Genomic DNA, 18,853 nt, shown 5'->3' on the forward strand with positions numbered 1-18,853 from the left:
AATTATCGCTTCGGCGTGACTTGGCATATATAAGTCAGTTGTTTCTAGATTATTTTTGAAGCTGCAATCATGAACGAATTCCAATAATTAAATAAATTGCGATTTATGCCAATAAATGAAACAGAACGGGCTCGTCCGGGATTTGAACCCGGGACCTCTCGCACCCGAAGCGAGAATCATACCCCTAGACCAACGAGCCACTCTGTAACGCAGAAGAAACATAAAGACTTATCCTTATTAAGAATCTCTGATACCTCCTAATTATATTTTCTTTGCAAAATAATTAGATCTCGATATTTGTTACGTGTGTTATCTTGTTAATTGAGGTAAAAGGTATGTGAATAAATAGTAAATAAGCCAAATTTGAGCACAATAATATGTCACTTAATTTCACCCATTAAACAATTAGTTTTGTTTATACTTTAAATGGTCGAAAACTGGGATTCAACACACATTGAACTTGTTCACACCCATGGATCAATAGGTATAAAGTGTACCTGAAGCCATCGCGTGGCTCGTTGGACTAGGGGAAAGTAAATCAAATCCGCATCACGAAACGGAATAATGAATTGTGCCAGTTGGAATCCGCAGCTGGATTCAACCCCCGCTTTCATGAGGCGATATAATCATTATGATATAACTTCTTCGACAAGTAATTATTGGCATGTCGTTTGTAAGTTGTGATATTTGGTATTCCGAGAAATTTGGTTACAACGCGACCTCACACATTAGAGTTGTATAATGCTTCCTAAAAACAAGAAATGCCTTTCATGACCCGGGACCTCTCGCACCCTAAGCGAGAATCACACCCCTAGACCAACGAGCCGAGCGGAAGGATCAGTTACACATAGGCCGTTATCGTCGTATAACTTATCTATGATATTACCCTGTAACCACTGTCTTCTATGCGTTATCAACTCATCCGTCATTTAAATTCGATAACTCGTACATACAAACGGTTGGCTATTGACAGATGTTTCTAATAGTACCTGTTTCATAGAACCTATAAAAATCTAACGCTACCTGTTGGAGCTGTAAATGCAACCGGGTTGGCCGAGTGGTTAAGGCGTTGGACTTAAGTTCCAATGGGCGAGTGTCCGCGTGGGTTCGAACCCCACACCCGGTAGTTTTGCGACAAAGAACGTCTTCATTTTGGTTTCTTTGAGAATGCTTTGGTTGAAATATTGCGGTTCCTTGTCAACAGTGGTAACAACCTGTGAAGAAACATGCAGATTACGTATCAATGTCTTGAAATTGATGTAAAGTTCTGAACAACAATTATTGAACACAAATATGCCTTTTCTATTTGTTATCAACCCATCCGTCAGTTAAAGTCGATAAAGACGCAGTGCAAATCACACCTTCAAAGCAGGCGTCGAGATGAACAGCGTAGGAAAATTTTCAACGGGGAATAATTGCCCTGTTTTTCTGTCATTTGTGATAATTGGTATCCTGTTAGTTATCGCTTCGGCGTGACTTCGCATATATAAGTCAGGTGCTTCTAGATGACTTTTGAAGCTGCATTCATGAACGAATTCCAGTAATTAAATAAATTGCGATATATGCCAATAAATGAGACAGAACGGGCTCGTCCGGGATTTGAACCCGGGACCTCTCGCACCCAAAGCGAGAATCATACCCCTAGACCAACGAGCCACTCTGTAACGCGGAAAAAACATAAAGACTTATTCATATTGAGAATCTCTGATACCACCGATATTTGTTACGCGTATTATCTTGTTAATTGAGGTAAGAGGTATGTGAATAAATTGTAAATAAGCCAAATTTGACCACTATAATATGTCACTTGATTTCACCTATTAAACACTAACTTTTGTTTCTACTTTAAATGATCGAAAACTGGGATTCAACACACATCGAACTTGTTCACACCCATGGATCAATAGGTATAAAGTGTACCTGAAGCCATCGCGTGGCTCGTTGGACTAGGGGAAAGTAAATCAAAGCCGCATCACGAAACGGAATAATGAATTGTGCCAGTTAGAATCCGCAGCTGGATTCAAACCGCTCTTTAATGAGGCGATATAATCATTATGATATAACTTCTTCGACAAGTAATTATTGGCATGTCGTTTGTAAGTTGTGATATTTGGTATTCCGAGAAATTTGGTTTCAACGCGACCTCACACATTACAGTTGTATAATGCTTCCTAAAAACAAGAAATGCCTTTTATGACATTAACAAGCAGTAGATGCGTATAAATCCAGAAAGTTGGGTTCGTCCGGGATTTGAACCCGGGACCTCTCGCATTCTGAGCGAGAATCATACCCCTAGACCAACGAGCCGAGCGGAAGGATTAGTTACACATGGGACGTTATTGTCGTATAACTTATCTATGATATTACCCTGTAACCACTGTCTTCTATGCGTTATCAACTCATCCATCAGTTAAAGTCGATAAAGACGCAGTATATGCCTTTTCTACCCTTATCAACTTATCTGTCATTTAAATTCGATAACACGTACATACAAACGGTTGGCTATTGACAGATAACTCTAATAGTACCTGTTTCATAGAACCTATAAAAATTTAACGCTACCTGTTGGAGCTGTAAATGCAACCGGGTTGGCCGAGTGGTTAAGGCGTTAGACTTAAGTTCCAATGGGCGAGTGTCCGCGTGTGTTCGAACACCACACCCGGTAGTTTTGCGACAAAGAACGTCTACATTTTGGTTTCTTTTAGAATGCTCTGGTTGAAATATTGCGGTTCCTGTCAACAGTGGTAATAACCTGTGAAGAAACATGCAGATTACGTATCAATGTCTTGAAATTGATGTAAAGTTCTGAACAACAATTATTGAACACAAATATGCCTTTTCTATTTGTTATCAACCCATCCGTCAGTTAAAGTCGATAAAGACGCAGTGCAAATCACAACTTCAAAGCAGGCGTCGAGATGAACAGCGTAGGAAAATTTTCAACGGGGAATAATTGCCCTGTTTTTCTGTCATTTGTGATAATTGGTATCCTGTTAATTATCGCTTCGGCGTGACTTGGCATATATAAGTCAGGTGCTTCTAGATTACTTTTGAAGCTGCAATCATGAACGAATTCCAGTAATTAAATAAATTGCGATTTATGCTAATAAATGAAACAGAACGGGCTCGTCCGGGATTTGAACCCGGGACCTCTCGCACCCGAAGCGAGAATCATACCCCTAGACCAACGATCCACTCTGTAACGCAGAAAAAACATAAAGACTTATCCTTTTTGAGAATCTCTGATACCACCTAATTATATTTTCTTCGCAAAATAATTAGAGCTCGATATTTGTTACGTGTGTTATCTTGTTAATTGAGGTAAAAGGTATGTGAATAAATAGTAAATAAGCCAAATTTGAGCACTATAATATGTCACTTAATTTCACCCATTAAACAATTACTTTTGTTTCTACTTTAAATGGTCGAAAACTGGGATTCAACACACATCGAACTTGTTCACACCCATGGATCAATAGGTATAAAGTGTACCTGATGCTATCGCGTGGCTCGTTGGACTAGGGGAAAGTAAATCAAAGCCGCATCACGAAACGGAATAATAAATTGTGCCAGTTAGAATCCGCAGCTTGATTCAAACCGCTCTTTCATGAGGCGATATAATCATTATGATATAACTTCTTCGACAAGTAATTATTGGCATGTCGTTTGTAAGTTGTGATATTTGGTAATCGGAGAAATTTGGTTTCAACGCGACCTCACACATTACAGTTGTATAATGCTTCCTAAAAACAAGAAATGCCTTTCATGACATTAACAAGCAGTTGATGCGTATAAATCCAGAAAGTTGTGTTCGTCCGGGATTTGAACCCGGGACCTCTCGCACCCTAAGCGAGAATCATACCCCTAGACCAACGAGCCGAGCGGAAGGGTTAGTTACACATAGGCCGTTATTGTCGTATAACTTATCTATGATATTACCCTGTAACCACTGTCTTCTATGCGTTATCAACTCATCCGTCAGTTAAAGTCGATAAAGACGCAGTATATGCTTTTTCTACCCTTGTCAACTTATCTGTCATTTAAATTCGATAACACGTACATACAAACGGTTGGCTATTGACAGATATTTCTAATAGTACCCGTTTCATAGAACCTATAAAAATTTATCGCTACCTGTTGGAGCTGTAAATGCAACCGGGTTGGCGGAGTGGTTAAGGCGTTGGACTTAAGTTCCAATGGGCGAGTGTCCGCGTGGGCTCGAACCCCACACCCGGTAGTTTTGCGACAAAGAACGTCTACATTTTGGTTTCTTTGAGAATGCTCTGGTTGAAATATTGCGGTTCCTTGTCAACAGTGGTAACAACCTGTGAAGAAACATGCAGATTACGTATCAATGTCTTGAAATTGATGTAAAGTTCTGAACAACAATTATTGAACACAAATATGCCTTTTCTATTTGTTATCAACCCATCCGTCAGTTAAAGTCGATAAAGACGCAGTGCAAATCACAACTTCAAAGCAGGCGTCGAGATGAACAGCGTAGGAAAATTTTCAACAGTGAATAATTGCCCTGTTTTTCTGTCATTTGTGATAATTGGTATCCTGTTAATTATCGCTTCGGCGTGACTTGGCATATATAAGTCAGGTGCTTCTAGATTACTTTTGAAGCTGCAATCATGAACGAATTCCAGTAGTTAAATAAATTGCGATATATGCCAATAAATGAGACAGAACGGGCTCGTCCGGGATTTGAACCCGGGACCTCTCGCACCCAAAGCGAGAATCATACCCCTAGACCAACGAGCCACTCTGTAACGCAGAAAAAACATAAAGACTTATTCATATTGAGAATCTCTGATACCACCTAATTATATTTTCTTCGCAAAATAATTAGAGCTCGATATTTGTTACGCGTGTTATCTTGTTAATTGAGGTAAGAGGTATGTGAATAAATTGTAAATAAGCCAAATTTGACCACTATAATATGTCACTTGATTTCACCCATTAAACAATAACTTTTGTTTCTACTTTAAATGATGGAAAACTGGGATTCAACACACATCGAACTTGTTCACACCCATGGATCAATAGGTATAAAGTGTACCTGAAGCCATCGCGTGGCTCGTTGGACTAGGGGAAAGTAAATCAAAGCCGCATCACGAAACGGAATAATGAATTGTGCCAGTTAGAATCCGCAGCTGGATTCAAACCGCTCTTTAATGAGGCGATATAATCATTATGATATAACTTCTTCTACAAGTAATTATTGGCATGTCGTTTGTAAGTTGTGATATTTGGTATTCCGAGAAATTTGGTTTCAACGCGACCTCACACATTACTACATTTTGGTTTCTTTGAGAATGCTCTGGTTGAAACATTGCGGTTCCTTGTCAACATTGGTAACAACCTGTGAAGAAACATGCAGATTACGTATCAATGTCTTGAAATTGAAGTAAAGTTCTGAACAACAATTATTGAACACAAATATGCCTTTTCTATTTGTTATCAACCCATCCGTCAGTTAAAGTCGATAAAGACGCAGTGCAAATCACAACTTCAAAGCAGGCGTCGAGATGAACAGCGTAGGAAAATTTTCAACAGGGAATAATTGCCCTGTTTTTCTGTCATTTGTGATAATTGGTATCCTGTTAATTATCGCTTCGGCGTGACTTGGCATATATAAGTCAGGTGCTTCTAGATTACTTTTGAAGCTGCAATCATGAACGAATTCCAGTAATTAAATAAATTGCGATTTATGCTAATAAATGAAACAGAACGGGCTCGTCCGGGATTTGAACCCGGGACCTCTCGCACCCGAAGCGAGAATCATACCCCTAGACCAACGATCCACTCTGTAACGCAGAAAAAACATAAAGACTTATCCTTTTTAAAAATCTCTGATACCACCTAATTATATTTTCTTCGCAAAATAATTAGAGCTCGATATTTGTTACGTGTGTTATCTTGTTAATTGAGGTAAAAGGTATGTGAATAAATAGTAAATAAGCCAAATTTGAGCACTATAATATGTCACTTAATTTCACCCATTAAATAATTACTTTTGTTTCTACTTTAAATGGTCGAAAACTGGGATTCAACACACATCGAACTTGTTCACACCCATGGATCAATAGGTATAAAGTGTACCTGATGCCATCGCGTGGCTCGTTGGACTAGGGGAAAGTAAATCAAAGCCGCATCACGAAACGGAATAATGAATTGTGCCAGTTAGAATCCGCAGCTGGATTCAAACCCCTCTTTCATGAGGCGATATAATCATTATGATATAACTTCTTCGACAAGTAATTATTGGCATGTCGTTTGTAAGTTGTGATATTTGGTATTCCGAGAAATTTGGTTACAACGCGACCTCACACATTAGAGTTGTATAATGCTTCCTAAAAACAAGAAATGCCTTTCATGACATTAACAAGCAGTAGACGCGTTTAAATCCAGAAAGTTGGGCTTGTCCGGGATTTGAACCCGGGACCTCTCGCACCCAAAGCGAGAATCATACCCCTATACCAACGAGCCGAGCGGAAGGATCAGTTACACATAGGCCGTTATCGTCGTATAACTTATCTATGATATTACCCTGTAACCACTGTCTTCTATGCGTTATCAACTCATCCGTCATTTAAATTCGATAACTCGTACATACAAACGGTTGGCTATTGACAGATATTTCTAATAGTACCTGTTTCATAGAACCTATAAAAATCTAACGCTACCTGTTGGAGCTGTAAATGCAACCGGGTTGGCCGAGTGGTTAAGGCGTTGGACTTAAGTTCCAATGGGCGAGTGTCCGCGTGGGTTCGAACCCCACACCCGGTAGTTTTGCGACAAAGAACGTCTTCATTTTGGTTTCTTTGAGAATGCTTTGGTTGAAATATTGCGGTTCCTTGTCAACAGTGGTAACAACCTGTGAAGAAACATGCAGATTACGTATCAATGTCTTGAAATTGATGTAAAGTTCTGAACAACAATTATTGAACACAAATATGCCTTTTCTATTTGTTATCAACCCATCCGTCAGTTAAAGTCGATAAAGACGCAGTGCAAATCACAACTTCAAAGCAGGCTTCGAGATGAACAGCGTAGGAAAATTTTCAACGGGGAATAATTGCCCTGTTTTTCTGTCATTTGTGATAATTGGTATCCTGTTAGTTATCGCTTCGGCGTGACTTGGCATATATAAGTCAGGTGCTTCTAGATGACTTTTGAAGCTGCATTCATGAACGAATTCCAGTAATTAAATAAATTGCGATATATGCCAATAAATGAGACAGAACGGGCTCGTCCGGGATTTGAACCCGGGACCTCTCGCACCCAAAGCGAGAATCATACCCCTAGACCAACGAGCCACTCTGTAACGCAGAAAAAACATAAAGACTAATTCATATTGAGAATCTCTGATACCACCTAATTATATTTTCTTCGCAAAATACTTAGAGCTCGATATTTGTTACGCGTGTTATCTTGTTAATTGAGGTAAGAGGTATGTGAATAAATTGTAAATAAGCCAAATTTGACCACTATAATATGTCACTTGATTTCACCCATTAAACAATAACTTTTGTTTCTACTTTAAATGATGGAAAACTGGGATTCAACACACATCGAACTTGTTCACACCCATGGATCAATAGGTATAAAGTGTACCTGAAGCCATCGCGTGGCTCGTTGGACTAGGGGAAAGTAAATCAAAGCCGCATCACGAAACGGAATAATAAATTGTGCCAGTTAGAATCCGCATCTGGATTCAAACCGCTCTTTAATGAGGCGATATAATCATTATGATATAACTTCTTCTACAAGTAATTATTGGCATGTCGTTTGTAAGTTGTGATATTTGGTATTCCGAGAAATTTGGTTTCAACGCGACCTCACACATTACAGTTGTATAATGCTTCCTAAAAACAAGAAATGCCTTTTATGACATTAACAAGCAGTAGATGCGTATAAATCCAGAAAGTTGGGCTCGTCCGGGATTTGAACCCGGGACCTCTCGCACCCTAAGCGAGAATCATACCCCTAGTCCAACGAGCCGAGCGGAAGGATTAGTTACACATAGGACGTTATTGTCGTATAACTTATCTATGATATTACCCTGTAACCACTGTCTTCTATGCGTTATCAACTCATCCGTCAGTTAAAGTCGATAAAGACGCAGTATATGCCTTTTCTACCCTTATCAACTTATCTGTCATTTAAATTCGATAACACGTACATACAAACGGTTGGCTATTGACAGATAATTCTAATAGTACCTGTTTCATAGAACCTATAAAAATTTATCGCTACCTGTTAGAGCTATAAATGCAACCGGGTTGGCCGAGTGGTTAAGGCGTTGGACTTAAGTTCCAATGGGCGAGTGTCCGCGTGGGTTCGAACCCCACACCCGGTAGTTTTGCGACAAAGAACGTCTACATTTTGGTTTCTTTTAGAATGCTCTGGTTGAAATATTGCGGTTCCTTGTCAACAGTGGTAATAACCTGTGAAGAAACATGCAGATTGCAGATTCAACCTATTAACTGATTACCTGTCTTGTTGGTACCAATATGTAGAGGTCAATTCTCATAAATCTCCAATGTTGCCCATCCAGTATGGAATTCCACAGGGTAGTGTATTAGGACCTCTTGGTTTCTTACTTTTTATAAACGATTTATCGAACAGCTCTAATTTCCTGACAAAATTGTTTGCCGATGATGCCTGCCTTCTCGATAGTGCGAAGGATTTGATCACACTCCAAGCCAAAGTGAACACTGGAATTAATAAAGTATATGAGTGGATGATATGCAATAAACTCACTGTAAATGTGGAAAAATCCAAAGTCATGTTATTCAGCCCTAAAAGCCGGACTAGAAATTCAAGTCTTTTAATTAAAATTAATGGTATTCCACTAGAAATCGTCCAGTCTTATAGATATCTTGGGCTTCATATTGACCATCAACTCAAATGGAACAGCCACATCACTGAAATGTACAAGAAACTCTCCAGATCAGTAGGGATTCTGGGAAAACTCAAGTATTATGTGCCGAGCCCAACTCTGCGGACTATTTACTTTGCTCTTTTTCAATCACATATCCAATACGCCTTAGCTGCATGGGGCTCCGCTACTCAAACTAGCTTGCGTAAATTAGAGATTTTACAAAATAGGGCTGTTAAAATTCTCTCCGGAGCACCAGTTCGTTCAAACATAAACACCCTATATCATAAAGCCAGGGTGCTAAAATTGTCTGACATCTATAAATTAGAAATTTCTAAGATTATGCACCAGTTCCACAACAACCAATTGCCTGCAGCTTTCGCTGATTATTTCACTGTTCTCAGTAATGTGCATGAGCATAACACACGCTCTTCGACAAAATCGAATTTTTTTGTTCCCAGATTTTCGCTAAGCAAGTCCCAAAACTTCTTGAAGTATAAGGGTGTTGTAATTTGGAATAGTATTCCCCAAATCTTACGTGACTCTTCTTATGAAACTTTCAAAACAAAATATAAAAAATTCTTGCTGTCACCTTACCAGTCTGCTGTGATTGCATCCAAATGATGTGGCCTCAGCACTCTTTCCCGCTTGCTCCGCTAGGCCTATACCTGTAATAAAAATACTTTTTTTTTTTTTTTCAATTTTTCCATGTCCTCATCTTATTGCATTCTTGCCAGTGATTTGAATTATGTAAAGTGTGCCATGCTAATTGCATGACCTGTATTTGTTCGTAACCTGCACAATATAGTAAACTACTCTTCTTATGTTTGAGATGGTTCATGAAGCTTTGTACGAATTTAACCACATTGAAATTCTAAGCCCATCTGCTCAAGATCTTGGTTAATTAGCATAACATTGTGACTTGTTTTCTCTTGCAGTCAGTAAAGCCTAAATTGTTTATCTGATTGTCATTATACTCTTATATAACATTGTAAAAGTATTACCTGATAAATAATATTTTTTTATGTACTTTTAAACTTTGCTTCATTGGTTCACTCAACTATTAGACTACGGTACTTGACTCTTCTTAGTTTTGCTGTTTCATGTCTTGTAGTCTATCTAGTTTCCCACTGTGAATGTTGATACTAGGTTACATTCGTTTTGAATGACTGTTATGGAATATCTTTCACAGTTTGATATTTCATGTCTTCTCTGATTTTATATTTCCTGTAACGTTATGTGAAGCCCTGACTCCAGCTGCCAATCACTAGATCCCATTAACAAACAGGTACCTCAATTCCTTTCTAGCATAAAGGTATGGTTTATTCGTTGGTGATCCTGTTGTCGCCCTCAGCAAACCATGGGTTCCACTGTAACCAATAACCATGCGCCATCAGAATTTGACATTTATTGCCCATTGTTAGCTAATGGGCATCACAATAGTATTGTTGTGATACAATCCACTAACGCCATCTCCATGGCTACCGAATCAGTGGTGTTCGGAGTTGTTCTTTTCTTTTGTTGAAGCCTAAGTGACTATTATAGTCACTTTGGTTGAAGCGAGCGATTGCTGGTTACAGCAGATCGTCTCGAGATATTTTATGTATTTTTTTCCTCAATTTATTTAAACTTAGTTCGTTTTTTTGTTTTTTATATTATAGTGTTAGACTTATTTTATAGGTGCCGCTGCTCGATAACCAGTATTGGTTTCTCGCGTCTCCTTCACCCTGAAATATGGCCAATTTATAATTTAATTTATTGCAATTTGTATGTTTGTGCCTATTTTAAGTATGGTGAGAAATAAACTACTGATTACTGACTGATTACTGATTACTGAAATTGATGTAAAGTTCTGAACAACAATTATTGAACACAAATATGCCTTTTCTATTTGTTATCAACCCATCCGTCAGTTAAAGTCGATAAAGACGCAGTGCAAATCACAACTTTAAAGCAGGCGTCGAGATGAACAGCGTAGGAAAATTTTCAACGGGGAATAATTGCCCTGTTTTTCTGTCATTTGTGATAATTGGTATCCTGTTAATTATCGCTTCGGCGTGACTTGGCATATATAAGTCAGGTGCTTCTAGATTACTTTTGAAGCTGCAATCATGAACGAATTCCAGTAATTAAATAAATTGCGATTTATGCCAATAAATGAAACAGAACGGGCTCGTCCGGGATTTGAACCCGGGAACTCTCGCACCCGAAGCGAGAATCATAACCCTAGACCAACGAGCCACTCTGTAACGCAGAAGAAACATAAAGACTTATCCTTATTAAGAATCTCTGATACCACCTAATTATATTTTCTTCGCAAAATAATTAGAGCTCGATATTTGTTACGCGTGTTATCTTGTTAATTGAGGTAAAAGGTATGTGAATAAATAGTAAATAAGCAAAATTTGAGCACTATAATATGTCACTTAATTTCACCCATTAATTAAACAATTACTTTAGTTTCTACTTTAAATGGTCGAAAACTGGGATTCAACACACATTGAACTTGTTCACACCCATGGATCAATAGGTATAAAGTGTACCTGAAGCCATCGCGTGGCTAGTTGGACTAGGGGAAAGTAAATCAAAGTCGCATCACGAAACAGAATAATGAATTGTGCCAGTTGGAATCCGCAGCTGGATTCAAACCGCTCTTTCATGAGGCGATATAATCATTATGATATAACTTCTTCGACTAGTAATTATTGGCATGTCGTTTGTAAGTTGTGATATTTGGTTTTCCGAGAAATTTGGTTTCAACGCGACCTCACACATTACAGTTGTATAATGCTTCCTAAAACAAGAAATGCCTTTCATGACATTAACAAGCAGTAGATGCGTATAAATCCAGAAAGTTGGGCTCGTCCGGGATTTGAACCCGGGACCTCTCGCACCCTAAGCGAGAATCATACCCCTAGACCAACGAGCCGAGCGGAAGGGTTAGTTACACATAGGCCGTTATTGTCGTATAACTTATCTATGATCTTACCCTGTAACCACTGTCTTCTATGCGTTATCAACTCATCCGTCAGTTAAAGTCGATAAAGACGCAGTATATGCTTTTTCTACCCTTATCAACTTATCTGTCATTTAAATTCGATAACACGTACATACAAACGGTTGGCTATTGACAGATATTTCTATTAGTACCTGTTTAATAGAACCTATAAAAATTTATCGCTACCTGTTGGAGCCGTAAATGCAACCGGGTTGGCCGAGTGGTTAAGGCGTTGGACTTAAGTTCCAATGAGCGAGTGTCCGCGTGGGTTCGAACCCCACACCCGGTAGTTTTACGACAAAGAACCTCTACATTTTGGTTTCTTTGAGAATGCTCTGGTTGAAATATTGCGGTTCCTTGTCAACAGTGGTAATAACCTGTGAAGAAACATGCAGATTACGTATCAATGTCTTGAAATTGATGTAAAGTTCTGAACAACAATTATTGAACACAAATATGCCTTTTCTATTTGTTATCAACCCATCCGTCAGTTAAAGTCGATAAAGACGCAGTGCAAATCACAACTTCAAAGCAGGCGTCGAGATGAACAGCGTCGACAAATTTTCAACGGGGGATAATTGCCCTGTTTTTCTGTCATTTGTGATAATTGGTATTCTGTTAATTATCGCTTCGGCGTGACTTGGCATATATAAGTCAGGTGCTTCTAGATTACTTTTGAAGCTGCAATCATGAACGAATTCCAGTAATTAAATAAATTGCGATTTATGCCAATAAATGAGACAGAACGGGCTCGTCCGGGATTTGAACCCGGGACCTCTCGCACCCAAAGCGAGAATCATACCCCTAGACCAACGAGCCACTCTGTAACGCAGAAGAAACATAAAGACTTATTCATATTGAGAATCCCTGATACCACCTAATTATATTTTCTTCGCAAAATAATTAGAGCTCGATATTTGTTACGTGTGTTATCTTGTAAATTGAGGTAAGAGGTATGTGAATAAATTGTAAATGAGCCAAATTTGAGCACTATAATATGTCACTTAATTTCACCCATTAAACAATAACTTTTGTTTCTACTTTAAATGGTCGAAAACTGGGATTCAACACACATCGAACTTGTTCACACCCATGGATCAATAGGTATAAAGTGTACCTGAAGCCATCGCGTGGCTCGTTGGACTAGGGGAAAGTAAATCAAAGCCGCATCACGAAACGGAATAATGAATTGTGCCAGTTGGAATCCGCAGCTTGATTCAACCGGCTCTTTCATGAGGCGATATAATCATTATGATATAACTTCTTCGACAAGTAATTATTGGCATGTCGTTTCTAAGTTGTGATATTTGGTATTCCGAGAAATTTGGTTTCAACGCGACCTCACACATTACAGTTGTATAATGCTTCCTAAAAACAAGAAATGCATTTCATGACATTAACAAGCAGTAGATGTGTATAAGATACAGAAAGTTGGGCTCGTCCGGGATTTGAACCCGGGACCTCTCGCACCCTAAGCGAGAATCATACCCTAGACCAACGAACCGAGCGGAAGGATTAGTTTTACATAGGCCGTTAATGTCGTATAACTTATCTATGATATTACCCTGTAACCGCTGTCTTCTATGCGTTATCAACTCATCCGTCAGTTAAAGTCGATAAAGACGCAGTATATGCTTTTTCTACCCTTGTCAACTTATCTGTCATTTAAATTCGATAACACGTACATACAAACGGTTGGCTACTGTCAGATATTTCTAATAGTACCTGTTTCTGAGAACCTATAAAAATTTAACGCTACCTGTTGGAGCTGTAAATGCAACCGGGTTGGCCGAGTGGTTAAGGCGTTGGACTTAAGTTCCAATGGGCGAGTGTCCGCGTGGGTTCGAACCCCACACCCGGTAGTTTTGCGACAAAGAACGTCTACATTTTGGTTTCTTTGAGAATGCTCTGGTTGAAATATTGCGGTTCCTTGTCAACTGTGGTAACAACCTGTGAAGAAACATGCAGTATCAATGTCTTGAAATTGAATTAAAGTTCTGAACAACAATTATTGAACACAAATATGCCTTTTCTATTTGTTATCAACCCATCCGTCAGTTAAAGTCGATAAAGACGCAGTGCAAATCACAACTTCAAAGCAGGCGTCGAGATGAACAGCGTAGGAACATTTTCAACGGGGAATAATTGCCCTGTTTTTCTGTCATTTGTGATAATTGGTATCCTGTTAATTATCGCTTCGGCGTGACTTGGCATATATAAGTCAGGTGCTTCTAGATTACTTTTGAAGCTGCAATCATGAACAAATTCCAGTAATTAAATAAATTGCGATATATGCCAATAAATGAAACAGAACGGGCTCGTCCGGGATTTGAACCCGGGGCCTCTCGCACCCGAAGCGAGAATCATACCCCTAGACCAACGAGCCACTCTGTAACGCAGAAAAAACATAAAGACTTATCCTTATTAAGAATCTCTGATACCACCTAATAATATTTTCTTCTAATTTATGTATATGCCTTTTCTATTTGTTATCAACCCATCCGTCAGTTAAAGTCGATAAAGACGCAGTGCAAATCACAACTTCAGAGCAGGCGTCGAGATGAACAGCGTAGGAAAATTTTCAACGGGGAATAATTGCCCTGTTTTTCTGTCATTTGTGATAATTGCCAATAAATGAGACAGAACGGGCTCGTCCGGGATTCGAACCCGGGACCTCTCGCACCCAAAGCGAGAATCATACCCCTAGACCAACGAGCCACTCTGTAACGCAGAAGAAACATAAAGACTTATTCATATTGAGAATCTCTGATACCACCTAATTATATTTTCTTCGCAAAATAATTAGAGCTCGATATTTGTTACGTGTGTTATCTTGTTAATTGAGGTAAGAGGTATGTGAATAAATTGTAAATAGGCCTAATTTGAGCACTATAATATGTCACTTAATTTCACCCATTAAACAATAACTTTTGCTTCTACTTTAAATGGTCGAAAACTGGGATTCAACACACATTGAACTTGTTTACACCTATAGATCAATAGTTATAAAGTGTACCTGAAGCCATCGCGTGGCTCGTTGGTCTAGGGGAAAGGAAATCAAAGCCGCATCACAAAACGGAATAATGAATTGTGCCAGTTGGAATCCGCAGCTGGATTCAAACCGCTCTTTCATGAGGCGATATAATGTTTATAATATAACTTCTTCGACAAGTAATTATTCGCATGTCGTTTGTAAGTTGTGATATTTGGTATTCCGAGAAATTTGGTTTCAACGCGACCTCACACATTACAGTTGTATAATGCTTCCTAAAAACAAGAAATGCCTTTCATGACATTAACAAGCAGTAGATGCGTATAAATCCAGAAAGTTGGGCTCGTCCGGGATTTGAACCCGGGACCTCTCGCACCCTAAGCGAGAATCATAACCCTAGACCAACGAGCCGAGCGGAAGGTTAGTTACACATAGGACGTTATTATCGTATAACTTATCTATGATATTACCCTGTAACCACTGTCTTCTATGCGTTATCAACTCATCCGTCAGTTAAAGTCGATAAAGACGCAGTATATGCCTTTTCTACCCTTATCAACTTATCTGTCATTTAAATTCAATAACACGTACATACACACGGTTGGCTATTGACAGATATTTCTAATAGTACCTGTTTCATAGAACCTATAAAAATTTAACGCTAGCTGTTGGAGCTGTAAATGCAACCGGGTTGGCCGAGTGGTTAAGGCGTTGAACTTAAGTTCCAATGGGCGAGTGTCCGCGTGTGTTCGAACCCCACACCCGGTAGTTTTGCGACAAAGAACGTCTACATTTTGGTTTCTTTTAAAATGCTCTGGTTGAAATATTGCGGTTCCTTGTCAACAGTGGTAATAACCTGTGAAGAAACATGCAGATTACGTATCAATGTCTTGAAATTGATGTAAAGTTCTGAACAACAATTATTGAACACAAATATGCCTTTTCTATTTGTTATACACCCATCCGTCAGTTAAAGTCGATAAAGACGCAGTGCAAATCACAACTTCAAAGCAGGCGTCGAGATGAACAGCGTAGGAAAATTTTCAACGGGGAATAATTGCCCTGTTTTTCTGTCATTTGTGATAATTGGTATCCTGTTAATTATCGCTTCGGCTTGACTTGGCATATATAAGTCAGGTGCTTCTAGATTACTTTTGAAGCTGCAATCATGAACGAATTCCAGTAATTAAATAAATTGCGATTTATGCCAATAAATGAAACAGAACGGGCTCGTCCGGGATTTGAACCCGGGACCTCTCGGACCCGAAGCAAGAATCATACCCCTAGACCAACGAGCCACTCTGTAACGCAGAAGAAACATAAAGACTTATTCATATTGAGAATCCCTGATACCACCTAATTATATTTTCTTCGCAAAATAATTAGAGCTCGATATTTGTTACGTGTGTTATCTTGTTAATTGAGGTAAGAGGTATGTGAATAAATTGTAAATAAGCAAAATTTGAGCACTATAATATGTCACTCAATTTCACCCATTAAACAATAACTTTTGTTTCTACTTTAAATGGTCGAAAACTGGGATTCAACACACATCGAACTTGTTCACACCCATGGATCAATAGGTATAAAGTGTACCTGAAGCCATCGCGTGTCTCGTTCGACTGGGGGAAAGTAAATCAAAGCCGCATCACGAAACGGAATAATGAATTGTGCCAGTTGGAATCCGCAGCTGGATTCAACCGGCTCTTTCATGAGGCGATATAATCATTATGATATAACTTCTTCGACAAGTAATTATTGGCATGTCGTTTGTAAGTTGTGATATTTGGTATTCCGAGAAATTTGGTTTCAACGCGACATCACACATTACAGTTGTATAATGCTTCCTAAAAACAAGAAATGCGTTTCATGACATTAACAGGCGTATAAATCCAGAAAGTTGGGCTCGTTCGGGATTTGAACCCGGGACCTCTCGCACCCTAAGCGAGAATTATACCCCTAGACCAACGAGCCGAGCGGAAGGATTAGTTTTACATAGGCCGTTGATGTCGTATAACTTATCTATGATATTACCCTGTAACCACTGTCTTCTATGCGTTATCAACTCATCCGTCAGTTAAAGTCGATAAAGACGCGGTATATGCCTTTTCTACCCTTATCAACTTATCTGTCATTTAAATTCGATAACACGTACATACAAACGGTTGGCTATTGACAGATATTTCTAATAGTACCTGTTTCATAGAACCTATTAAAATTTAACGCTACCTGTTGGAGCTGTATATGCAACCGGGTTGGTCGCGTGGTTAAGGCGTTGGACTTAAGTTCCCATGGGCGAGTGTCCGCGTTGGTTCGAACCCCACACCCGGTAGTTTTGCGACAAAGAACGTATACATTTTGGTTTCTTTGAGAATGCTCTGGTTGAAATATTGCGGTTCCTTGTCAACAGTGGTAACAACCTGTTAAGAAACATGCAGATTACGTATCAATCTCTTGAAATTGAAGTAAAGTTCTGAACAACAATTATTGAACACAAATATGCCTTTTCTATTTGTTATCAACCCATCCGTCAGTTAAAGTCGATAAAGACGCAGTGCAAATCACAACTTCAAAGCAGGCGTCGAGATGAACAGCGTAGGAACATTTTCAACGGGGAATAATTGCCCTGTTTTTCTGTCATTTGTGATAATTGGTATCCTGTTAATTATCGCTTCGGCGTGACTTGGCATATATAAGTCAGGTGCTTCTAGATTACTTTTGAAGCTGCAATCATGAACGAATTCCAGTAATTAAATAAATTGCGATATATGCCAATAAATGAAACAGAACGGGCTCGTCCGGGATTTGAACCCGGGGCCTCTCGCACCCGAAGCGAGAATCATACCCCTAGACCAACGAGCCACTCTCTAACGCAGAAGAAACATAAAGACTTATCCTTATTAAGAAACTCTGATACCACCTAATTATATTTTCTTCGCAAAATAATTGGAGCTCGATATTTGTTACGTGTATTATCTTGTTAATTGAGGTAAAAGGTATGTGAATAAATAGTAAATAAGACAAATTTGAGCACTATAATATGTCACTTAATTTCACCCATTAAACAATAACTTTTGTTTCTACTTTAAATGGTCGAAAACTGGGATTCAACACACATTGAACTTGTTCACACCCATGGATCAATAGGTATAAAGTGTACCTGAAGCCATCGCGTGGCTCGTTGGTCTAGGGGAAAGTAAATCAAAGCCGCATCACGAAACGGAATAATGAATTGTGCCAGTTGGAATCCGCAGCTGGATTCAATCCGCTCTTTCATGAGGCGATATAATCATTATGATATAACTTCTTCGACAAGTAATTATTGGTATGTCGTTTGTAAGTTGTGATATTTGGTATTCCGAGAAATTTGGTTTCAACGCGACCTCACACATTACAGTTGTATAATGCTTCCTAAAAACAAGAAATGCATTTCATGACATTAACAAGCAGTAGATGTGTATAAGATACAGAAAGTTGGGCTCGTCCGGGATTTGAACCCGGGACCTCTCGCACCCTAAGCGAGAATCATACCCTAGACCAACGAACCGAGCGGAAGGATTAGTTTTACATAGGCCGTTAATGTCGTATAACTTATCTATGATATTACCCTGTAACCGCTGTCTTCTATGCGTTATCAACTCATCCGTCAGTTAAAGTCGATAAAGACGCAGTATATGCTTTTTCTACCCTTGTCAACTTATCTGTCATTTAAATTCGATAACACGTACATACAAACGGTTGGCTACTGTCAGATATTTCTAATAGTACCTGTTTCTGAGAACCTATAAAAATTTAACGCTACCTGTTGGAGCTGTAAATGCAACCGGGTTGGCCGAGTGGTTAAGGCGTTGGACTTAAGTTCCAATGGGCGAGTGTCCGCGTGGGTTCGAACCCCACACCCGGTAGTTTTGCGACAAAGAACGTCTACATTTTGGTTTCTTTGAGAATGCTCTGGTTGAAATATTGCGGTTCC

General features: G+C 39.1%; 1 long non-coding RNA gene and 29 other non-coding genes across 30 annotated transcripts; 8 read left to right on the plus strand and 22 right to left on the minus strand.

Annotated features, from left to right (window-relative positions):
- Window positions 1-127: 127 nt before the first annotated feature.
- On the minus strand, window positions 128-199 carry Trnap-cgg (transfer RNA proline (anticodon CGG)). Its single transcript has one exon. It is a non-coding gene; the product is annotated as a tRNA-Pro (tRNA).
- Window positions 200-1,043: 844 nt separating this feature from the next.
- On the plus strand, window positions 1,044-1,126 carry Trnal-uaa (transfer RNA leucine (anticodon UAA)). The gene has a single exon. It is a non-coding gene; the product is annotated as a tRNA-Leu (tRNA).
- A 458-nt stretch (window positions 1,127-1,584) lies between these two features.
- On the minus strand, window positions 1,585-1,656 carry Trnap-ugg (transfer RNA proline (anticodon UGG)). The gene has a single exon. It is a non-coding gene; the product is annotated as a tRNA-Pro (tRNA).
- Window positions 1,657-2,235: 579 nt separating this feature from the next.
- On the minus strand, window positions 2,236-2,307 carry Trnas-aga (transfer RNA serine (anticodon AGA)). The gene has a single exon. It is a non-coding gene; the product is annotated as a tRNA-Ser (tRNA).
- An 815-nt stretch (window positions 2,308-3,122) lies between these two features.
- On the minus strand, window positions 3,123-3,194 carry Trnap-cgg (transfer RNA proline (anticodon CGG)). The gene has a single exon. It is a non-coding gene; the product is annotated as a tRNA-Pro (tRNA).
- Window positions 3,195-3,806: 612 nt separating this feature from the next.
- Window positions 3,807-3,879, minus strand: Trnap-agg (transfer RNA proline (anticodon AGG)). Its single transcript has one exon. It is a non-coding gene; the product is annotated as a tRNA-Pro (tRNA).
- A 275-nt stretch (window positions 3,880-4,154) lies between these two features.
- Window positions 4,155-4,237, plus strand: Trnal-uaa (transfer RNA leucine (anticodon UAA)). Its single transcript has one exon. It is a non-coding gene; the product is annotated as a tRNA-Leu (tRNA).
- A 458-nt stretch (window positions 4,238-4,695) lies between these two features.
- Trnap-ugg (transfer RNA proline (anticodon UGG)) lies at window positions 4,696-4,767 on the minus strand. Its single transcript has one exon. It is a non-coding gene; the product is annotated as a tRNA-Pro (tRNA).
- Window positions 4,768-5,738: 971 nt separating this feature from the next.
- On the minus strand, window positions 5,739-5,810 carry Trnap-cgg (transfer RNA proline (anticodon CGG)). The gene has a single exon. It is a non-coding gene; the product is annotated as a tRNA-Pro (tRNA).
- A 613-nt stretch (window positions 5,811-6,423) lies between these two features.
- On the minus strand, window positions 6,424-6,495 carry Trnap-ugg (transfer RNA proline (anticodon UGG)). The gene has a single exon. It is a non-coding gene; the product is annotated as a tRNA-Pro (tRNA).
- Window positions 6,496-6,712: 217 nt separating this feature from the next.
- Trnal-uaa (transfer RNA leucine (anticodon UAA)) lies at window positions 6,713-6,795 on the plus strand. Its single transcript has one exon. It is a non-coding gene; the product is annotated as a tRNA-Leu (tRNA).
- Window positions 6,796-7,253: 458 nt separating this feature from the next.
- Window positions 7,254-7,325, minus strand: Trnap-ugg (transfer RNA proline (anticodon UGG)). The gene has a single exon. It is a non-coding gene; the product is annotated as a tRNA-Pro (tRNA).
- Window positions 7,326-7,938: 613 nt separating this feature from the next.
- Trnap-agg (transfer RNA proline (anticodon AGG)) lies at window positions 7,939-8,010 on the minus strand. Its single transcript has one exon. It is a non-coding gene; the product is annotated as a tRNA-Pro (tRNA).
- Window positions 8,011-8,285: 275 nt separating this feature from the next.
- Window positions 8,286-8,368, plus strand: Trnal-uaa (transfer RNA leucine (anticodon UAA)). The gene has a single exon. It is a non-coding gene; the product is annotated as a tRNA-Leu (tRNA).
- A 148-nt stretch (window positions 8,369-8,516) lies between these two features.
- LOC144427312 (uncharacterized) lies at window positions 8,517-10,403 on the minus strand. The gene is made up of 3 exons (XR_013477867.1): window positions 9,895-10,403; window positions 9,488-9,558; window positions 8,517-8,726 (listed from the first exon to the last, which is right to left on the minus strand). It is a non-coding gene; the product is annotated as an uncharacterized LOC144427312 (long non-coding RNA).
- Window positions 10,404-11,059: 656 nt separating this feature from the next.
- On the minus strand, window positions 11,060-11,131 carry Trnap-cgg (transfer RNA proline (anticodon CGG)). Its single transcript has one exon. It is a non-coding gene; the product is annotated as a tRNA-Pro (tRNA).
- Window positions 11,132-11,747: 616 nt separating this feature from the next.
- Window positions 11,748-11,819, minus strand: Trnap-agg (transfer RNA proline (anticodon AGG)). Its single transcript has one exon. It is a non-coding gene; the product is annotated as a tRNA-Pro (tRNA).
- A 275-nt stretch (window positions 11,820-12,094) lies between these two features.
- On the plus strand, window positions 12,095-12,177 carry Trnal-uaa (transfer RNA leucine (anticodon UAA)). Its single transcript has one exon. It is a non-coding gene; the product is annotated as a tRNA-Leu (tRNA).
- Window positions 12,178-12,635: 458 nt separating this feature from the next.
- Trnap-ugg (transfer RNA proline (anticodon UGG)) lies at window positions 12,636-12,707 on the minus strand. The gene has a single exon. It is a non-coding gene; the product is annotated as a tRNA-Pro (tRNA).
- Window positions 12,708-13,321: 614 nt separating this feature from the next.
- On the minus strand, window positions 13,322-13,392 carry Trnap-agg (transfer RNA proline (anticodon AGG)). The gene has a single exon. It is a non-coding gene; the product is annotated as a tRNA-Pro (tRNA).
- Window positions 13,393-13,667: 275 nt separating this feature from the next.
- Trnal-uaa (transfer RNA leucine (anticodon UAA)) lies at window positions 13,668-13,750 on the plus strand. The gene has a single exon. It is a non-coding gene; the product is annotated as a tRNA-Leu (tRNA).
- Window positions 13,751-14,202: 452 nt separating this feature from the next.
- Trnap-cgg (transfer RNA proline (anticodon CGG)) lies at window positions 14,203-14,274 on the minus strand. Its single transcript has one exon. It is a non-coding gene; the product is annotated as a tRNA-Pro (tRNA).
- A 260-nt stretch (window positions 14,275-14,534) lies between these two features.
- On the minus strand, window positions 14,535-14,606 carry Trnap-ugg (transfer RNA proline (anticodon UGG)). Its single transcript has one exon. It is a non-coding gene; the product is annotated as a tRNA-Pro (tRNA).
- Window positions 14,607-15,219: 613 nt separating this feature from the next.
- Window positions 15,220-15,291, minus strand: Trnap-agg (transfer RNA proline (anticodon AGG)). The gene has a single exon. It is a non-coding gene; the product is annotated as a tRNA-Pro (tRNA).
- Window positions 15,292-15,565: 274 nt separating this feature from the next.
- Trnal-uaa (transfer RNA leucine (anticodon UAA)) lies at window positions 15,566-15,648 on the plus strand. Its single transcript has one exon. It is a non-coding gene; the product is annotated as a tRNA-Leu (tRNA).
- A 458-nt stretch (window positions 15,649-16,106) lies between these two features.
- Window positions 16,107-16,178, minus strand: Trnap-cgg (transfer RNA proline (anticodon CGG)). The gene has a single exon. It is a non-coding gene; the product is annotated as a tRNA-Pro (tRNA).
- A 604-nt stretch (window positions 16,179-16,782) lies between these two features.
- On the minus strand, window positions 16,783-16,854 carry Trnap-agg (transfer RNA proline (anticodon AGG)). The gene has a single exon. It is a non-coding gene; the product is annotated as a tRNA-Pro (tRNA).
- Window positions 16,855-17,670: 816 nt separating this feature from the next.
- Window positions 17,671-17,742, minus strand: Trnap-cgg (transfer RNA proline (anticodon CGG)). The gene has a single exon. It is a non-coding gene; the product is annotated as a tRNA-Pro (tRNA).
- Window positions 17,743-18,356: 614 nt separating this feature from the next.
- Trnap-agg (transfer RNA proline (anticodon AGG)) lies at window positions 18,357-18,427 on the minus strand. The gene has a single exon. It is a non-coding gene; the product is annotated as a tRNA-Pro (tRNA).
- Window positions 18,428-18,702: 275 nt separating this feature from the next.
- Window positions 18,703-18,785, plus strand: Trnal-uaa (transfer RNA leucine (anticodon UAA)). Its single transcript has one exon. It is a non-coding gene; the product is annotated as a tRNA-Leu (tRNA).
- The last annotated feature ends 68 nt before the right edge of the window (window positions 18,786-18,853 follow it).

Source organism: Styela clava, chromosome 9 (genome assembly GCF_964204865.1).
Source record: "Styela clava chromosome 9, kaStyClav1.hap1.2, whole genome shotgun sequence".
Classification (NCBI taxonomy): Eukaryota; Metazoa; Chordata; class Ascidiacea; order Stolidobranchia; family Styelidae; genus Styela; species Styela clava.